The sequence below is a fragment of the Lasioglossum baleicum genome, chromosome 11 (genome assembly GCF_051020765.1).
Source record: "Lasioglossum baleicum chromosome 11, iyLasBale1, whole genome shotgun sequence".
In the NCBI taxonomy this organism is placed as follows: Eukaryota; Metazoa; Arthropoda; class Insecta; order Hymenoptera; family Halictidae; genus Lasioglossum; species Lasioglossum baleicum.
In genome coordinates, this window is record NC_134939.1 from 13,850,743 (window position 1) to 13,867,895 (window position 17,153).

Consider the following 17,153-nt stretch of genomic DNA (forward strand, 5'->3'; position numbering starts at 1 on the left):
CTCGAGTTGCTTGTACAGGGATCGCTCGGGCTAAAGGTCGGGCCACCGAACCGGGATACTCGATTAGAAGTCGTATTTAGGAGAATAATTAATGCGAGTGTGACTGTAAAATCTCGTTTTACTTAACACGACTATTTAATCTTACTTCGAAACAGAGGTGGGCAGTACTTGGCGGAAAAAATATTTGAAATACTATTTAATATTTTAGATGTCATTTTGCTTAAAGAAAATAGTATTTTATTTGAACAATCTGAACCTCGAAATAAAATATTTCTATTTAAATAATCTGAACCTCGAAATAAAATACTTCTATTTTAACAATTTCATCCACAATAATATTTAAAATTGAGATTGAAAATAAAGACAAACTCCAAATATATTCAACATTCTTAAAATAAAATACTATTTTCAAAAATTGCTGCATCATACAAAATATTTTATTTTCAAAAATTACTGCATCCAACAAAATATTTTATTTTCGAAGTTGTACAGATACTGTAAAATAAATTGGATTATTTACTATTTACTATTTAAAATACTATTTTCCCCAGCTCTGTTTCGAAACGTCTATCAGAACTCCACCGAAAACAAATTCTACCATTTGTAATGTTTCGTATCTCTATATTAATCATTTGTTGCAAAAATGGGCCACAAAAGAAACAGCCTATACATTGATTTGAAGTCGGAAGCTCGTCGAGGATTTATAATTTCGGTATCTGGAGTGCACGTTCGCGGGAGCAGGGTAGCGGAAAGGGGCGGGGAGTTATCGAACGAGACAAAGAAGTCTCTCGACTGACAAGCAACTGAACGCTGCTCGTTTCGTTCGTCGGCCACGTGACCAGCATCATCCCGCTGGTTCGGAGCACATAGTCGTCTAAAAAAGATGATTAAACGAGAACGAACCCTCGACGAAGTAGAATACAGTGTACACATAACCCGTCGAAGCCACCCCCGCAGCGGACAGGCGGATGCATTAAAAAGCCCGTACAATGAGGCGAGCAAATAGACTGAGCGCACTCACGGTTTGTGGTTTGTCAAGCGTTCAACTTGTTTTTACGTGGCCGTGCAACATGTTTGACGGACAAACTCTTTCTTCCATTAGTTTAAAATAAGTACATTAAGGACCCTTTCAGCCGCTCCTTCCTTCTCCCCCGTGTTTTCTCTCGTTTTCTGCCCCACCGGAGCATTGTCAAACAGATTTTTCCGCCAGTACTTAGGCACCGGCTGGCTGAATCATAATCGAAGTACGATTACCGGAGGGTGAGCACGGTTGTCCACGGTTCTTAACTTATAACCCGGATAATCTCGATCGAATTTACGAAAATCACGCGAGCATCGCGCGGTTTGTTTTTCTCCGGGAAAAATGAGTCGATTCCCCGCATCGATGTCTGCTCCACGCAGCCTCCAACGTTGTATGTAATCTGTCGAATGAAAAGAGAGTCGGACAGCTTTTATCGTGATTGCAATCGGATTCCTCCCTCATCCCCCGAAGATCGGTCGCGTGACCATGCAATTTTCGGCGAGCATCGACGCGAACGATTTTCGCCCCTCGTGTCTCGGGGGTGGCACCCTTCGATGTCGAGTACCTCCTTGTACGTTTCTCGTAAAAATCAAGTCATCCTTTATCACGATCGTTTGCGTTGATTTCGCCCGAAGCTCGCCACTCGAAGCTTAGAAATTTACTGCTGACCGCGGAGGAGCCTTCTTCGGGGAAGCGAAAGGGCCATCGCCGGAGGAAACGGAACTCTTCTTTTTTATCTGCCCCTCTTTCAAAAGCTTCTCCGGTTTATTCGGGCCGGTCTACAAACAAACAAACAGCGATCTTTATATTTTCACTCTCTGCCCTGCTTTAACTCTCTCCTGGAAGAACAAGGTGATTTAATAAAGATTGATTAAACCTGTACGTCATTATTAGATCGTTCGGAAAGTAATTTGTTATTACAGTGAAACCTGTTTTTGACCGCAGAAAAAAATATTCACAAACTTCATAGATAGCTATAACAAACAATTTTTCACAACATATTAACACTTCACCTACCGGAAGCCTATTAATAGAGTTTTCAATAATTGTGCTGTACCAAAAGAAAGCATAGAATTTTGTTTTACATTGCAATCTTAAATGAAACTATTAGATGACGTTATTGAGGGTGACTTGTTAGTTCACAATGAAAATTTCTGTTGCTATTGAAGGGTCCATTAAAAAGTGTTTAGCCATGTACCATAGATTTTTCAAAATTATGCAATAATCACCGGTCGGTAATGTGTTAAGGAAAATTTTTTTCTGGTGGAGAGGCACCGCATAAAAAAGTCTCACTTAGAAAATGTGTCAAAGCTTTACGAAATAGCGAGAAGGTGCTTTCCAAACAAAATGAATAATTAAATTACACATGGAACATTTTAAAAAAGTTTTAATTTCTCATTTTAAACATGGAGAAATTTTCAAAATGTACATTATTCAATACATATACAGGATGTCCTGCTGAAATAAGATCAGCAGGATACCTCGGAAGACGTTGTCGTTATCAAAAGAGTGTTCCTACAAAAGTTGTTCGGTACTAGACTCTAATCTAATGTTTAACCATCGAAGAAAATGCTACAACCGTGAAATAAATCATAGTACAAGGGGTGAGGGGAAAAATGCATTCTTTTAAGAGAGTAGTCGGTAATTTGTAGATAATTTCGCCTGTCGCGAATTGTAGCTCGTAGCACCGTAGAACTTTCGAAAAATTATAACTCGGCGTAACTTTCCCCGGAAAAAAACCGTGCGCGGGTCGCGGTGGTGTGCGTTTCCTTTCTTCGGGGTGAAATTCACCGACATCGGGCGTTACGACGTGCATCGATAAAAAAAAAACGAAGTAGAAGGAGAGAAAGAGAGAGAGAGAGAGAGAGAGAGAGAGACAGCCGGTGGAGAGAGAAAAGGAGGTGGAAAGTGCGGTAAGTTCGCGTTGGTGGATCGACGTTTCGCGTTCTACCATCCCTTTCATGTCAATCCGACTCGCATTTTCCGCTCAAAAGTTTCGCCCGGCAGAAATCCGCAGCGGGATGTCGAATTTTCAAGCCGCTACACCGAAATCGGGCTCCGTAACACGAGAGAAAATCATTCCGATGCGACGTCACCTCCCCGAACTATTCCCCTCGACGAAACTCTGTGTATTTAGAGTTGCTTTGTGCACGCGACGCTCCGCCATTAACAAAACTCAAAAGACATTCGACGGGCGCGAAACTTTCAACGCATCCATAATAGACCTCGCGTTCATTGTCGCTATTCGGGAACGGCGATGAATATCTCTCGCTAACGTAGACAGTTACCTCGAATTTAGAGGTATTATTCGCACCTGGAGCAACCAGCGGATAACGTAATTGATCGAATGAATTATTTCGAGTAAGGTGGCGCCGTCTGGTAATTTATAAAACGCTGATGCAGACGGTGACGGCCGCTAAATAAATAATGGAGGACCGGCTGAAAAATTAACGGACCACCGACTGACGTTATTTTTCATTCGATGATTTGCGAGAGATCGAACGTTCGTGAAAAGCGCAAGGTATCGCGGGCCGTGGAGTGAATCGATGTATCGAATCTGCGGCGATTTCGGTGGCGCTCGACGTGTCCATCAACGCGGTCGAAAACGCGAATCCGTTGGCTTGTCGAAACTTACGCATTGTTCGAGGTCCGATCGAAACGCAGGAGACAGAAGAGCGGGGGTGGATCGGCTCTGATGCGCGCGGATCCGCAGAAAAAAAGGAAGCGGAGGGGACGATCGTGTTATGTAGTGCGCGAGGGGTTCATTAAAGACAATGAGCTCTAACAAAAGGACCCCGTTATCGATTGGACGCGGAAGCTGGTCGAGGATCTCCAATGACGCGGATACCATTGCTGTATAGAATTCAGCTCTCGAACCTGAACCTCGAAGCTGAAAAGACGAATTTGTTCGACTGTAGATATTTATGAATTTCGCCCGGCATCGCAGCGGAAACCGAAACAGCTAACTTTGTCTCTGGAATTTCACATCAAGTCCCAAAGTTTTCGACCACCCGCCTAGAGGAAATAAATTAGTCCAGGTGTCGAAGGCTCTTGAGCCCCAAAGCTGCGGGACAAGTTAGTGTTAACACAAAACTTTATAAAGTTATTCTAAAACACCTCGTCTTTTACCAACCACCTAGCACCGTTTTATGTAACCAAGCTAGGAGCGATAGACGTGAGAAAAGTCGAGTTCACCGATCTTTTCCACGTCGCGTTCGCCGACGGCCGAGCACTCCGAAGACCAAACGCGTGTTTAATATTTGAAGCGCGGTAGTCCTGCGATCCTTTGGTCGGAGCCAAAAAATCGAGACGAGCCCGAGGGGGGACGAGGAACGGACAGAAGGGACGGAAGGGTGGAAGAAAGAGAAGCGAGGAACTTTTTTGTCCGCGTGAATCGTCGATCGCGTTTTTCAAGGGGCAAACTCATTCGTTCCTTTCGTCGTCGCTATTCATTCGACCCTCTTTCCTTTGCTTCTCGATCCTGAGAGTGTTTCGCGAGGAAAAGAGAGAGAGAGAGAAAGTGGGAGAGAGAGGAAGAGGAACGAGCCACGGGGCAAGAGGAACACCGGTTATCAGATGTACGGAAACAAAGCGCCGGCAGAGGAAGCTGGGCTGAATTCCGGGAGTGGACGCTCTCAAAGAGTAGATGGTATCCTTCAGCCCCTGTTGCTAGTGCATCGTCGACCCTGGAACCGGACACTTTTCATTACGCTCCCCTTTGTCCTATGGATATATTCTTTTTGCGACAGAGCCTCCGTTCGGAACAGTCAAATTCTGCTCGCGAGGAACGATCGTCGACTAACAGATTTTCCGAACGATTGGGAAAACGATCAGTCTCTCGCTTTATAAAACTTGCCCCACGCAAACCGCACGGTGATTAAAGATTCAAGGTGTTTCGCGTTCGACTATCCGCGGAATTCTCGACTGCTATCGATCAGCGAATTATCGGAGGTACGGCTGCAAAGGTGGATGAAAACGTGCGATGTCAAGGTCCTCGAAATCGTCGCCAAAGTCTCGCAGGTGTTGAACGTTCGAGTTTCTAGAAGGGCGAGGAATGCCTAACTCGAGAGTTGCATCTTGTTACTCTTCGACGTAGGATAACCTAATTTTCCGCGGACAGTCGACTCGTGTCCGGAATAACACTCTCCCACGACCGGTTATCGTCGGTCATCGAAGACATTGAGCAATCCCGGCCTGGTTTCCCGCCGCTCGATCAGTCCCGCTTGATTTTCAATTTTACAAGTACATGCTTATAGTAGAAATCATGGAACATCTAAATAAATTCAGTTTTAACCCCTTGCCTTACCATTTTCATTACAGTTACAGTGATTAAAAGAAGTTGATATATTTTGTATGGCTGCATTTATCCGAATGCTTAAAAAATATTGATTACAAACGAGTCAAATTTTATTATCATGTAAAATGAAATGCGTAACATTCATATTTGTTAGAGTTCGTTTCCAATCAGTCGACTCGCGTGCAGAGTAACCCTCTCCCACGGCCGGTTATCGTCGGTCATCGAAGACAACGAGCAATCCCGGCCTGGTTTCCGGCCGCTCGATCAGTCCCGCTTGATTTTCTCGTTCGGAAAATAATTACTGCTCCGTGGCTTGCGATAATTCGAGCGTAATGTCTTTATATCCTCTTCCGACACGTTGCGGTGCTCTCTGCGGGTAGCGCGCGCGGCCTTCATAATGAGAGCGCGCCGCGCAAATCTATCTCATTGCGGAGGAAACCCTACCTCGAGTACTGGCCGTGTATGGCATCAATCGCGGATATCGCATCATCTCCATCTGCCCATAAAATCTGCCGTACCTCGTTAGCTACGCTTGTTACGTTCCGCACCCCAAATTCAGACGCCCTTCGCCCTTCGACCCCTCTCGTCTCTCCTCTCCGCTCACGCTGCTCTCTCATTCTGCTCTCCCTCTCTCTCCATGGGCTGGCAAGGATTTGCGCGGGGCGTCGGATACGAGTATACGAGTGCGCCCGTATACCGACGCACGATGAAACGATCCCATGCACTCGTACGTATCATCAGCTACCCCTAATTATTTCAAGTCGAACTCGACAAGAGGAAACCAGCCTACGGAAACGCATTGGCAGCGCTGGATTAGTCCGAGTCATTAGCTATCGAAATTCATAGACACTAGATCTCGATAACACCCAGATCCCTGGTCACCTAGATTCAGCTTCGTTATTAGACTGCTTGAAACAACTTCTAAATGACTTCTGTGGCTTGCAATCGACGCAGACAATTTTTATTTCAAACATGGGTTTTTGAAAGCTCCGCTAAAAAGCTAAACTCGGTCGATTCTACGTCGAGGGAAAATTTAACAACGATGGGGGGCTTGAAATAAATTTTTATTGTAACCCGTCAAACTTTGTTCGTGAACCCGGCCAGATATAAAAAACAAAAGTTGGTCTTTGGAATCGATGCTTGGGCAGTATCTCCCGTCCGAGTACAGAGCGCTGCCGTCGAGATTTCGCCGTTCGTCTGTTTGTTCTTCTGTTATAAACCAGCGGGAAAAAATAAACAACGTTGGGGGGGAAAAAAGTTGGTAAATTCACGGCGAAGGTAATTTCAACAAATACGGCTTCCCGGCGGTCGGCCACTGGCTACCAACTACCGATCCAGCCGACATCCACAGGAGATGCGTGTTTTTTTCAATATCGGTAATGCGTTTCCCCGGGACTGTCCAATCTGCGGCAAAGCGTCCTGCGGCCCTCTTTCCTCCGCCACCTTCCTCGGCCCCTCTATAAACGATAAAGTTACATTGAAGTGCGCGCGCGACTCGCGGCTTAAAGCTCAACAATCATTCCGATGGGCTATTCGGTTTTAACCGATGACTGACATCCATCGACTGGCATCCATCGGCCACTGAATTTAATTACAGTTTCCGCCGTGGTTGACTCTCTACAGAGGGATCGTTCCGAATTAATTGCCGTGCACTCGGGGAATTTTGATTTCGTTCCCCGACCGCGCAAGAATCTGTCCGCCTTCCTCTCCTCCGCCGTTGCCGAAAAATATCATTCGATTTTTCGAGAATGAACCGGGATACGTGGCTCGAATCGATAATGTTGCGTACCTATTCTCCGAGTGGCTTAGGACTTTTATTTCCTCGAGGAATACGGGGCGATTCTGGTAAAAAATAGAAAAAATCATGCCATAATACGTCCCAACTTCCTGTGGCCTTATTTTTTATGTGGATGCACCGATGCGCCCGCCAGGCTCAATCTTCTTGCATTTATTTTTATATACATACAGAAAAACACAGTAAAGTCTTCATCTTTAAAAAATCCTCGGGTCCGTGCTGTTTCTTAGATCGTGTAGTTCCGATTCTCGAACTTTCCCAATATGAAAATCAACTGTCTCATACTTCCTTACGGTATACACTCACCGAAGTTTTTATAAAGGCACTGTGTTTTGTGCCCGTGTGAAATCAAGACGGTCCTGTTTATGTACTTCTTTAAGGCCTGGTTTACGTTGCATTTTTGTCCAGAAGAATTTGAAAGTTGTTGCACACGTCTAGTTGTTACTGGGAGCTCCAATTCAGCTCGATATTGTACAGCATTTTTTCTTTTCTTAACCGCAGACCTTATTAATAATGAATTTTGTCTCTTCGACAATTATTTATTACCACCTTTAAAATGATTTTTCCGTAATTTTCACGTAAATTGATGTAATTATTAATCACAGTATATGACCGATTAATTTTCTCGGCAATTGCGCGATTAGAGCAGCCCGTATCTTCATAGGTATCGATTGATGCTTTTTCTTCACTTGTTACATAATACGTTTCCTCTCGGCATTCTAATACACGTCAATTAAATTATAACAAACAGAATTTATAACAAACTTCGTACTTGTGTCCCTCACCGCACAGAAAAAAAATCAAAACAACAAGGCACAAGACCAGATACGATAAATGAACAAAAATGGTGATATTATAAAAATATCTATGAAAATGAAGATGACTTTATAGAAATTTCGGCCACTGTACATATACTAAATTCGATGAAATACAGCGAATCGTTTATTGTCCAGGAAGCATAATTCCTGACGGGAGAGTGGAATTTTTACGAGTCGCGCGATACGTATCGCGGGCGATCGCGTGGCTCCGTTGCGGCGTGGTTAAAATGAAACGAGAGTCGTTCCCGGCCCGGTTGTCTTTTATTATTCGCGCCCGCGTCATTGATTATCGCGTAAAAAGGGAGAAAAGGCCGTGGCGGTGCTACAGGCGAATTCCTGTCGTTTCTCAATCGAATTGCGCCATTACCATATGCCTCCCGATATCGTTTCCATGTCACAGTCTCTTTCCGATATCCGGATCCGACGGATGTACATGGTGGAGGAGGAAAGAGCCGATAGAACCCTCGCGCAGGCCGGCTTCTCAAACGAAAGAAAACGCGTTCCTCCTCCACCTACACCTTCTGCTCCCTCGTAGGTTCTACAGGGTCGTACATTTGTCGGGGAATTCCATAGGTAGCACGTGTTTTTATGGTTTATGCGTCTGGCTACCCCATGAATGAACCCCGAGGAAACAGAATTGATGTCGCCGGTGATATTTTATTGTGCTACAAACGTTCGGAACCCGCAGTTACGGTAAATCAAGTCGGGCTTCCGATATTTCCGTGTCAGATCGATCAATCCACGGCTATACCAAGTCTTTTCCGCTTAATTGTCTCGACGATCGTCGCGTTACACAAATTTTACGGCGTTCCTTCTACCTGGTATCAGTAGTTGACCGTTTTTCCGGAAAACGTGATAAATTCTGGACGTAACAATCTTTCGAAGAATACGCGATGGATAAATATAATTTCTCAGATTAATTCATTACATAATGTAAGAAGTTTAAACAGCATTTACACGCATAGATACTTTCTGTTTGATAAAGGATAAAAGGCGTTTACTATTATTCACGCAGAGAATTCATTACACTTTAGATTTGTAAAAGTTTCACAAAAATCGGTATCTCTCGGACGATTTTCACTCGTTCTCGAGGGTTCACGAGGGACCAGCACGGATAAAGGACGAACTTTGGTTATACATTCGAGAGCACGGGTTTTGTCGAAGGGACGGGACGGGCTAAATAATTCTCCGGCGGCATAATCATTTGTACAGGCATCACGCGCCGCTCCGCTCGTCCCGCGGAGCCACGGTTGCAAGCAAAAAGCAATCCGAATCTCGTATGATATCGTTAGTGCACGGTAGATAAGATAGGATACTTGGCCGGAATGAATTGCTTGTCGTTTCTTATCGTGAACAGACATAACTTGGCTAGAGTTCTCTTCTCCGTCGCATTATTCCGGTTACCAGCAGTTCAACCGTCTGAAATCCCTAACTCTTGAGCCGCATCGAATTTTCCGATCGTGGACGTACTCGCGAGAAACTTCGGGGATCGATCCGACTGTAAAACCGATCTGAGAACGTTCCGAGTGCTCTGGCTATTGGTCATCGTGCGTTATCCATGATTCAACGTGGGTTTCCGGAAAATTTGCGATCTAACCGGAGAGTTTTACGATTTTTCGACGAACCAGACCTTAACGTAAGACAAATTGAAAATTGCTAAAATGAGGCGAACATCATCTTTGCGACAAACGTCAATGATATCCCGGATGACTGACCTCCGAAGTAAACGCGTTTTGACGTCGCGACCCGTTGCAGCTTGTACCGACATCGGTTTCTATGCAGCTGGACGTCTAATGCGCTTTCGATACCACCGTCTCCGGCTAAATCCAGCTTGCCGCTTCTTTGGCTAAAGGTATTCCAATGGGAATTCCGAAAGTAGACAACCTTCGGAATCGTACAACCATATTTCGATTAAACCCCTGAAGCTCGACCTAGTTTTCCGATTCGAGAAAGAAATCGGGGGAACGCTCGAAGATGTTGCAGGCAATTCCATTTTCTAACGAGTTGACAGCCGGCAGCGTCTAAGTAAAGTACAATGGCGCCTCTGTCCCCGGCGATCGCATCAAAATGTAGTTGTCAGCCGACACGCGGTTTCTCCGTGACACGCAGACAAGAAATTCCCAGCGGTCTGCGCGTCGCTGCCATAAATTACGTATCTGGCAACGAATCAAGGAAGGCTCTTCTAGCCGTGCCACATTATTTTCTGCGCCCGGCGAAGTACAACGACACGAGACGATAGTCACGAAAACTTGTTCCGCACAGGCACCGATACGCTTCGACGCAAATCATTTCCGACGTCGACGTGCCGGCTACTGATATAATAACCCGGATCACGAGATCCTCGGACGGCCTCCGAAAGAAAATCAATTAGCCCGGGAATCGCGAACGATTCCTGTTAACGCTGCAATTTAATACACGTTTCCTATCCCCGTAGATTAAGCATACATTTATTTCATTCCTTCATCTAATAAGGATTGTTGGAAAGACGTAGAAATCATATTGTGTAAACTGTACAATGATTGGCACCCTAAGCCAAAATCGTAGTAAAAATCTTTCCATCTTTTTTTTGTAATGTTTAAACGAGCCTAACTTGCTGTTATTATAAGCTAATAGAGATTTTTCTGCAAAATGAAACAGTTTGACGATAAATCTTTTATTGTAAAATATATTCAGTGAATAACAATCGTAAGACAAAAGTACAGTCATTGGCACCGTGAGAAGTAAACGTTAAACAGGCTACTTGTTTTATAATTAAACATATAACATATATGCGACGAAAATTTTAGTAAAACACTATTTACACTGCACCGTGGTCATCCGTCGGTCTTACTGGATGTACCAGCGTTACTGTTATGAAAACTTACAGCGTTGCTCTGAAATATAAATAAGAAGCAATGTAAAATGATTTTCTATACCAGGAATTCTTAATATTTGCCGTTTAAATCAAAAGTGCCAATAACTACTGCAGTGCCAGCAATAGTACAGTTTACCCTACATATACTTCGCGTTTTAAGACGTTTTAAAGTCGTCTTTTAGTAACCTGGTCCTCAACAAGCGTGGTTTTGAAAAATTAATTGAGAAATTTAACCCCTCGCCGTGCCGTACCATTTTCTTTACAGTTACAATGTGATTAGAACCTCTTTATCCCCTCCAATATAAGCGGTTGGTCTACTCTGTGTATAGTATTCATGTTCCATTATAATGCTTATGTATCTCCAGTTTCATTTTCTGTAAAGATTTTCCACTGTTTGTATCTTCGTTCGTAATCTCTGTATGGTAATCTTCGTATTCTCTATTTTCTACAATAAAGAAAACCTCTATCCCGAAAAATGTCGCACAAGAGAAAAGAAAATTGACATTTTTCGTATGGCTAAAGAAAGTCATAACATCCAAACTAGTTAGACTTTGTGAAGATCTTCATCACGTGTCTGACTCGTTAAAATACGGCAAGGGATTAAACCATCGGAAAGATAAAAAGAATTTCAGAATATTTCAGACTCATTTTCAAGAAAGAATGAAATTTATCGTTGCCGCTCGTCTCTCATAATACATGTACAGAATTTTTGCACGAAGATCCGCAGTCTACTTATCGCATGATCGATGACAGACAGCGCTTCGATACGTAGATCCCGAGCGAACGGAAAGCGCGCTCCAATTAAGCGTAGCGCTCCACAATGGTTGATTTTCGTCTCGACGATACAATGCCGAGCGAGCGAGCGAGCGCCCTCGAGAACTCGAGGAGGACGATTTCCAAGGAATCTGATAAAATTTGCTCGCGACCTGGCCCAGGTTTTCGACTTAATCTCGACGCGGAGAGACGTCGCTCGCATTTGTATACAGGGTTCGTTCGGTCCTCTCTATCGGAGGATCCGGTGGGGTGGTTGTTTGAGAACGGGTTCGAGGTGATTGCGTTCCCATTGACGCGAGTTTATAGAGTGGCCGAACGACGCACCGTCGCAACAGTTAAACGAAGAATGTCGGAGGGCTCTTTGGGGAGGAAGGAGGAGGAACGAGGATGAAGACGAGAAAGAGGAAGAGTAGGAGGAGGAGGAGGAGGAGGAGAAATAGGTGGCGAGGGGTTGAGGGCGAAGCTGAAGGCGAAGGCGGAATATACATAGAGCGAGCAGGTGCTCGCCATTTTCGCCCTCTCGACGTACAATCCTTATAGATAACGCGTCGTTTGTAACTGTCACTGGAGTGGAAGAGAGACGACCCTATACGTAAGTACACACGTACACGTAAGCCTGCCGGAAGCCGGCGTCTAGAAGGAGCCAGACTCACGGTGACTTTCTGAACGAGAAAAAGAGGGCTGGCAAAAACTCGTACATAGAGTAGCGCGCCGGGCACAAGACCGACGGAACGAGAACTAGAACGAGAACGAGAATGAGAAGGAGAAAGAGGAGATATGGTGGGGTACGAGGATTCGCATACACGCTCCTCGACTTCATCCGTGGCTCCTGGAGTTCCTGGTGTCTACCAGCCACGATATACCTAAGGTCCGTTCTGCTCGGAACAGCGGCGTGTGTCAGTGGAAGCGTCAGTGACTAATGTTACCTGAAGGTGGATTTGTATACCGGCTGAAATCGATAACGGCCTGTCGGAAGTATGGGAGGAAAGAAGGGAGGATGGGTAATAGGGAGGGACGGTCTCGCGATAGATTTTCCGAATAGACTGGGGATACGGAGGGCGAAGGGGAACGGGGAACGAGGCACGAGACGAGTAACGGCAACCCTTATCTTCGCCTTCTTCCTTTCTCTCGGCCTGTTTCGTAGTTTCCGATACGTCGATTTGCTTCGAACTAATGCTCGAACGCTGCGCTCCTCGATACCAATCGGGACTCTATGAAAGCGAAAGTATTGTTCGCCGGAACGACACGTGTAATTGCGAGCAAGCCTCGACACAGACGACGGGACGCACCTGGATTCGCTTCATTCGCGGAAGTAATCCGAAATCGCTCCGCTCCTATTTCTGAAAACGTAAACCTCTTTTTCCTTAATACCTTTGTTCCTTTGTCGCGTTAAGCTGGATATCAACGATGTCGGAACGCACTCGTACAGTACGCTACTCAATTTTGATAAAAGCCGGGGATGAATCTTCGCAGCTTTCAGAGAAGCTCGCCGACGAACGTACACTCCCGGACATAAGTCACTCGACACTTATTCAAATTTGAATGCAGATGATTGTTGTTATTAAAGGACGTATATTATGAGATGAAAATGGTACTTGTTAATTCTTTCCAATGTAGAGAACGCTTATGTTTTGCATTATTTCGTAGGTACATCTAATTCGTTTCGTTGAAGATAAGTGGTCGGTGATTTATGGGCGGGGGTGTGTAATCGTGCTGTTTACGCAGGGACCCGATCAAAAGCGCGATTGTGGTCCCTGGGCGGTCGTGTTCTACGAATGAAATTGTCGCACCTCGTTCGTCGGCACGGAACCAAAGGGCAGAGCTGGTCGGACGAGAATTTAGCGTGGACCGTTTCGGTTTACAAGAGGAGCGATCTTTCTCCGGCATCGAAAAATGTGTCAGCAGAAAAACACCGTGGAGCTTTCAAGCGTTTTCGATTTTTCCCGCGGCGAGACTTTGCGAAACTTCGATGCTTCATGGCCGAGTTTCGAGAACACGAGCCGGTGGAGGAAGGGTTGGATAGGAGAGGAGCGAGGGAGGAGGTGGTTGTCGATGGTTGAAAGCGGAGGAGAGAGAGTGAGAGAGAGAGAGAGTTGAAAGGGCCAGCAATATATTCCATCGTAAAGAGACGGCCGAGCGGTGGGGGGTCGAGTTTCCATTCTACCTTTTCTTTGCAGGTCCTTTCTTTTTCCGTTCATTCGCGCAGTTATTCTTTCCCTTCATCGCGCTTCTTCTTCGTTGATGTTTGTTCTAGCTCTCCTTCGCTCTCCGGCGCTCGCGCATCGCGTCCCTTTGTCCCGCCTGCCTCTACCTTTCTCGCCACTTTCACGTTCCCCTTTTGCCGTCCGTCAACGCCGACTGTCCTTTTCCATCCCCTATTCTTGGGCCCGGCCAAAGCGTTTCGAACGCTGTCGCTCTCTCCCGGCGATGCTTTTCAAGCGCGGCGAATCGGCGCCCGTAAAAAATGTTATTAAAATGTGTTTAGAGTCGCCACGGGGGGAAGACGTCATGAATATTAAGCCGCCATCCCCGCTCCCGGCGTGTCTGTGCCCGTGTCCGTAAACAACGGCGACCGTGCGTGCTATCGGAGGGCTGATATCGCGCTCGAACCAAAATAAAAAAAAAACAAAATTTCCCCCCACGGGAAAAATCGTTGCGGAGTCCGGGCAGCATCCCTTGTTGCAGCTCCGCGAAAGGGTATTACGTAAAATATTTTCCGGTGTATGCTCTGTCGGGAAGACAACGGGAGTTACCGGACCCCTCTGGTCTCGTAGAGTATTAGAAATCCGAGGGGAAACCTTCTCTGAATTTTATAAATTATCAACCGCGCGGAATAACTTTGACAACCCGGGGAAAAGAAGATTTCGTGACCGGACACGGTAAAACCGCGGAGAACTGTAAGCCGAAGTCGCGTCTCGTTTATAATAAATTTTGTTCCGTCTCGAGTCGATACCGCGATCCAAAGAAAGAAGTATCTCGCTTCTAGATTCTACAGTATCAATTAACGTCAGGGAAAAACTTGGAAGTTTGGTGTTGAAAGCGACGCGAGACGCCCACGTAGATACGAAGGTTTCAGCGCGACGGTGCACTTAGCACGTGTCGCTCTGTCGCCGCTCGTTTAAAAATTACAGCTGACCTCGTCGCGTTACAGGTGCACCGACCGTAAAAACCGTAATGGCGGGGACACTCTCAGGGACGAATCTGCTCTCGAACCCGTCCGAATTTGTCTTTCTGTCGGCCACACTGTCTGGAAGGTTCGCTCGTTCGGGAAACCGTAACCCGAAAACAAAAAACACACGAGGTCAGCGCCGCGGAAATAATTAATGAGACAAAGTTTCCGGTTAAATTCGATAATCCGGGATCGCAGCGGACGTTCCGCTTCCTCTGAGAATTCCAAGACACGCGTTCCTGTTTCCACATCTTTCTGACGTTATCAAAAGGGGAATGCCCTCTCTCTCTCTCTCTCTCTCTGGGCCAAAGTTAATTAGCGCGATCGGTTCGTTCCGACGGAATTTCAGTTTTAAACGGGAGCTTGGCAGGAACAGTCGGCTCTTGTTTAGGGTTAATTCGTTCCGGGAGATATTCGCGGGGCGGAGAGAGTGTGTTGGTCCGGCCACGGTTTGCCGAGCAAAGTCGAAAGGAAAGATAGCTTCCCCGGTGAACGAAACTTTCACTATTAAATACTAATTCGGCTCGCAATCTCTTGGGGTATTGCCCCGTTACCCTTCGAAAATGGAAGACGCGGAAGTTGGCTCCGCCTCGACCCTCCCCACCCGTCCCTCGCACATACTCGGGGGATCTCATTGATCTCGGATACGTGTACAGACATCGGTAATTACTCGCGCATTGTTACCAGTTTGCTGGCGGATCAATGCTCCGACCGTACGTATTCTATTCCGCTCCTCGAGATCTCGTTCGTTCCCCTTCACCAGCCACCCCACCTTATTATTTTCACGCATCGTGTCTTTAGCCTCGCTAAGATACATCGATACGCTTCGTTCGGATATTCCAGAGATCACTATGTTGAGTCTCGATTAAGAATTGCGATTCGGGTTCTTCAGGTTCAAGTTCGGCTCTTGTGTGTGTGGATTTGCTTTTGAGTTTTTAATTAAATTAAATACATTTTTCCTATTAAATATAACCATGTGTTATTGACCACCCACACTGTATTCAGCACGTCTCTTCTCGCGTAATAATTTTGGCCACCGTGTCGATCGAACGTCTCGAAAACAGCTCCGCAACGTTTCAAAATTTTTCGAGGGGTCGGTAACGTGAAAATATTTACGAACGACAGGGGGGAGGCTGAATGTATTAATTCTAGCTCGCGATCGCGGTATTTAAAAGGAACACCAGATAAATATTCATGATATTGCGGGGGCCGATATCAAAGAGTTCAGACGGAGCGACACGAGGAGAGCAGCCAGATTTCCGCGACTTCCCGCCGGACTAGACAACGCCGCGGCGCGGTGCTCGCGTACATTCTGCTTTTCCCGGACACATACAGCCAGTATTTTTTCGCAAAGTAGCCGACCGGCCGGGTCCCCAGGCGTTTGTCGGTTTACCCGGCGGAGGTAGAAGAAGCAGAAGAAGTTTAAGGGACAGCGGTTCCGAGGGAGAAACAGACGGAGAGACGAAAAAATATGGTCTCATCAGTTACGGCCGATTTCCCCGTGGAGTTTCCCTTCTGTCCGCGATTCCGTATTCGTCAACCGGTAGGCCCGAATGGCGGACAAGCCTGCCGACGAGAACAACGTCCCCGTGGTTCCTGGCAAATTAAACCCGGCACAAGGACGAGGCGTGTCGACGCGTTCGATCGCGTCGGGAATTCCGCCGGGTTCTAGAAGAGCCACGGAGCCACGAGGAAAGAAGAGAAATTCCACAGTTGGCTCTGGCGCGGTAATACGCACACCTGTTTGGCCCGAGTAATGGATGAAGCGTGGGTGGAGAAAACGTCGTCGGATGCTGCCAAGATTCGCGTCACGCTTATATTTACTCGGGCCTTGGTAACGCCGGGAATTCGCGGCGCGACGAGCCGGCTTCGAGATCCGTTTTCTCGCCTCCCCTCGTTGTTGTCGCGCCGTTCAGCAACACACTTTCGGTATCGTTCGTCGCTGGCTCGTTACGACCTCTCTCTCTCTCTCTCTCTCTCTCTCTCTCTCTCTCTCTCTCTCTCTTTCTCTGTGTTGACTCGCTGGTAATAATTGCACCGAAAACATTCGACAAACACCGCAGCTCAGAACTCTGCCACGCTGAAAAGCTCTCTAGACAACTGGCTACCAATGCCAAGTCGCTCTCCCGACCCGTAAGGTACGTGTCCATCTGAGAGTGAAACTATCGCGAGTTGCTCTCGAGAGTGCTAGCGGACAGCTGCACGAAAAACTCTCGGAGAACGAACAGAAAGTTGAAATTCGCAAATGGACACCGTTCAATTTTTCCCTCGGCGAGCAACTGTCAGCTATACCAACGACATTCGCATAGCTGAGAGTCTACCAGCTAGTTTTAAAGTAAAATTTTGTGCAATTGACTTTATTGTGTTGGCACGCTCAAAAATGCATTTACTAGATGTTTGTAAATCGACTAATTGTACTTACAAA

At 46.1% G+C, this 17,153-nt stretch overlaps 1 protein-coding gene across 2 annotated transcripts in view; it reads left to right on the forward strand.

Annotated features, from left to right (window-relative positions):
- The window catches only part of LOC143213458 (CUGBP Elav-like family member 1-A), a 455,043-nt gene that overhangs the window by 77,199 nt on the left and 360,691 nt on the right, over positions 1-17,153 (forward strand). The gene's annotated exons all lie outside the window — the stretch shown is intronic.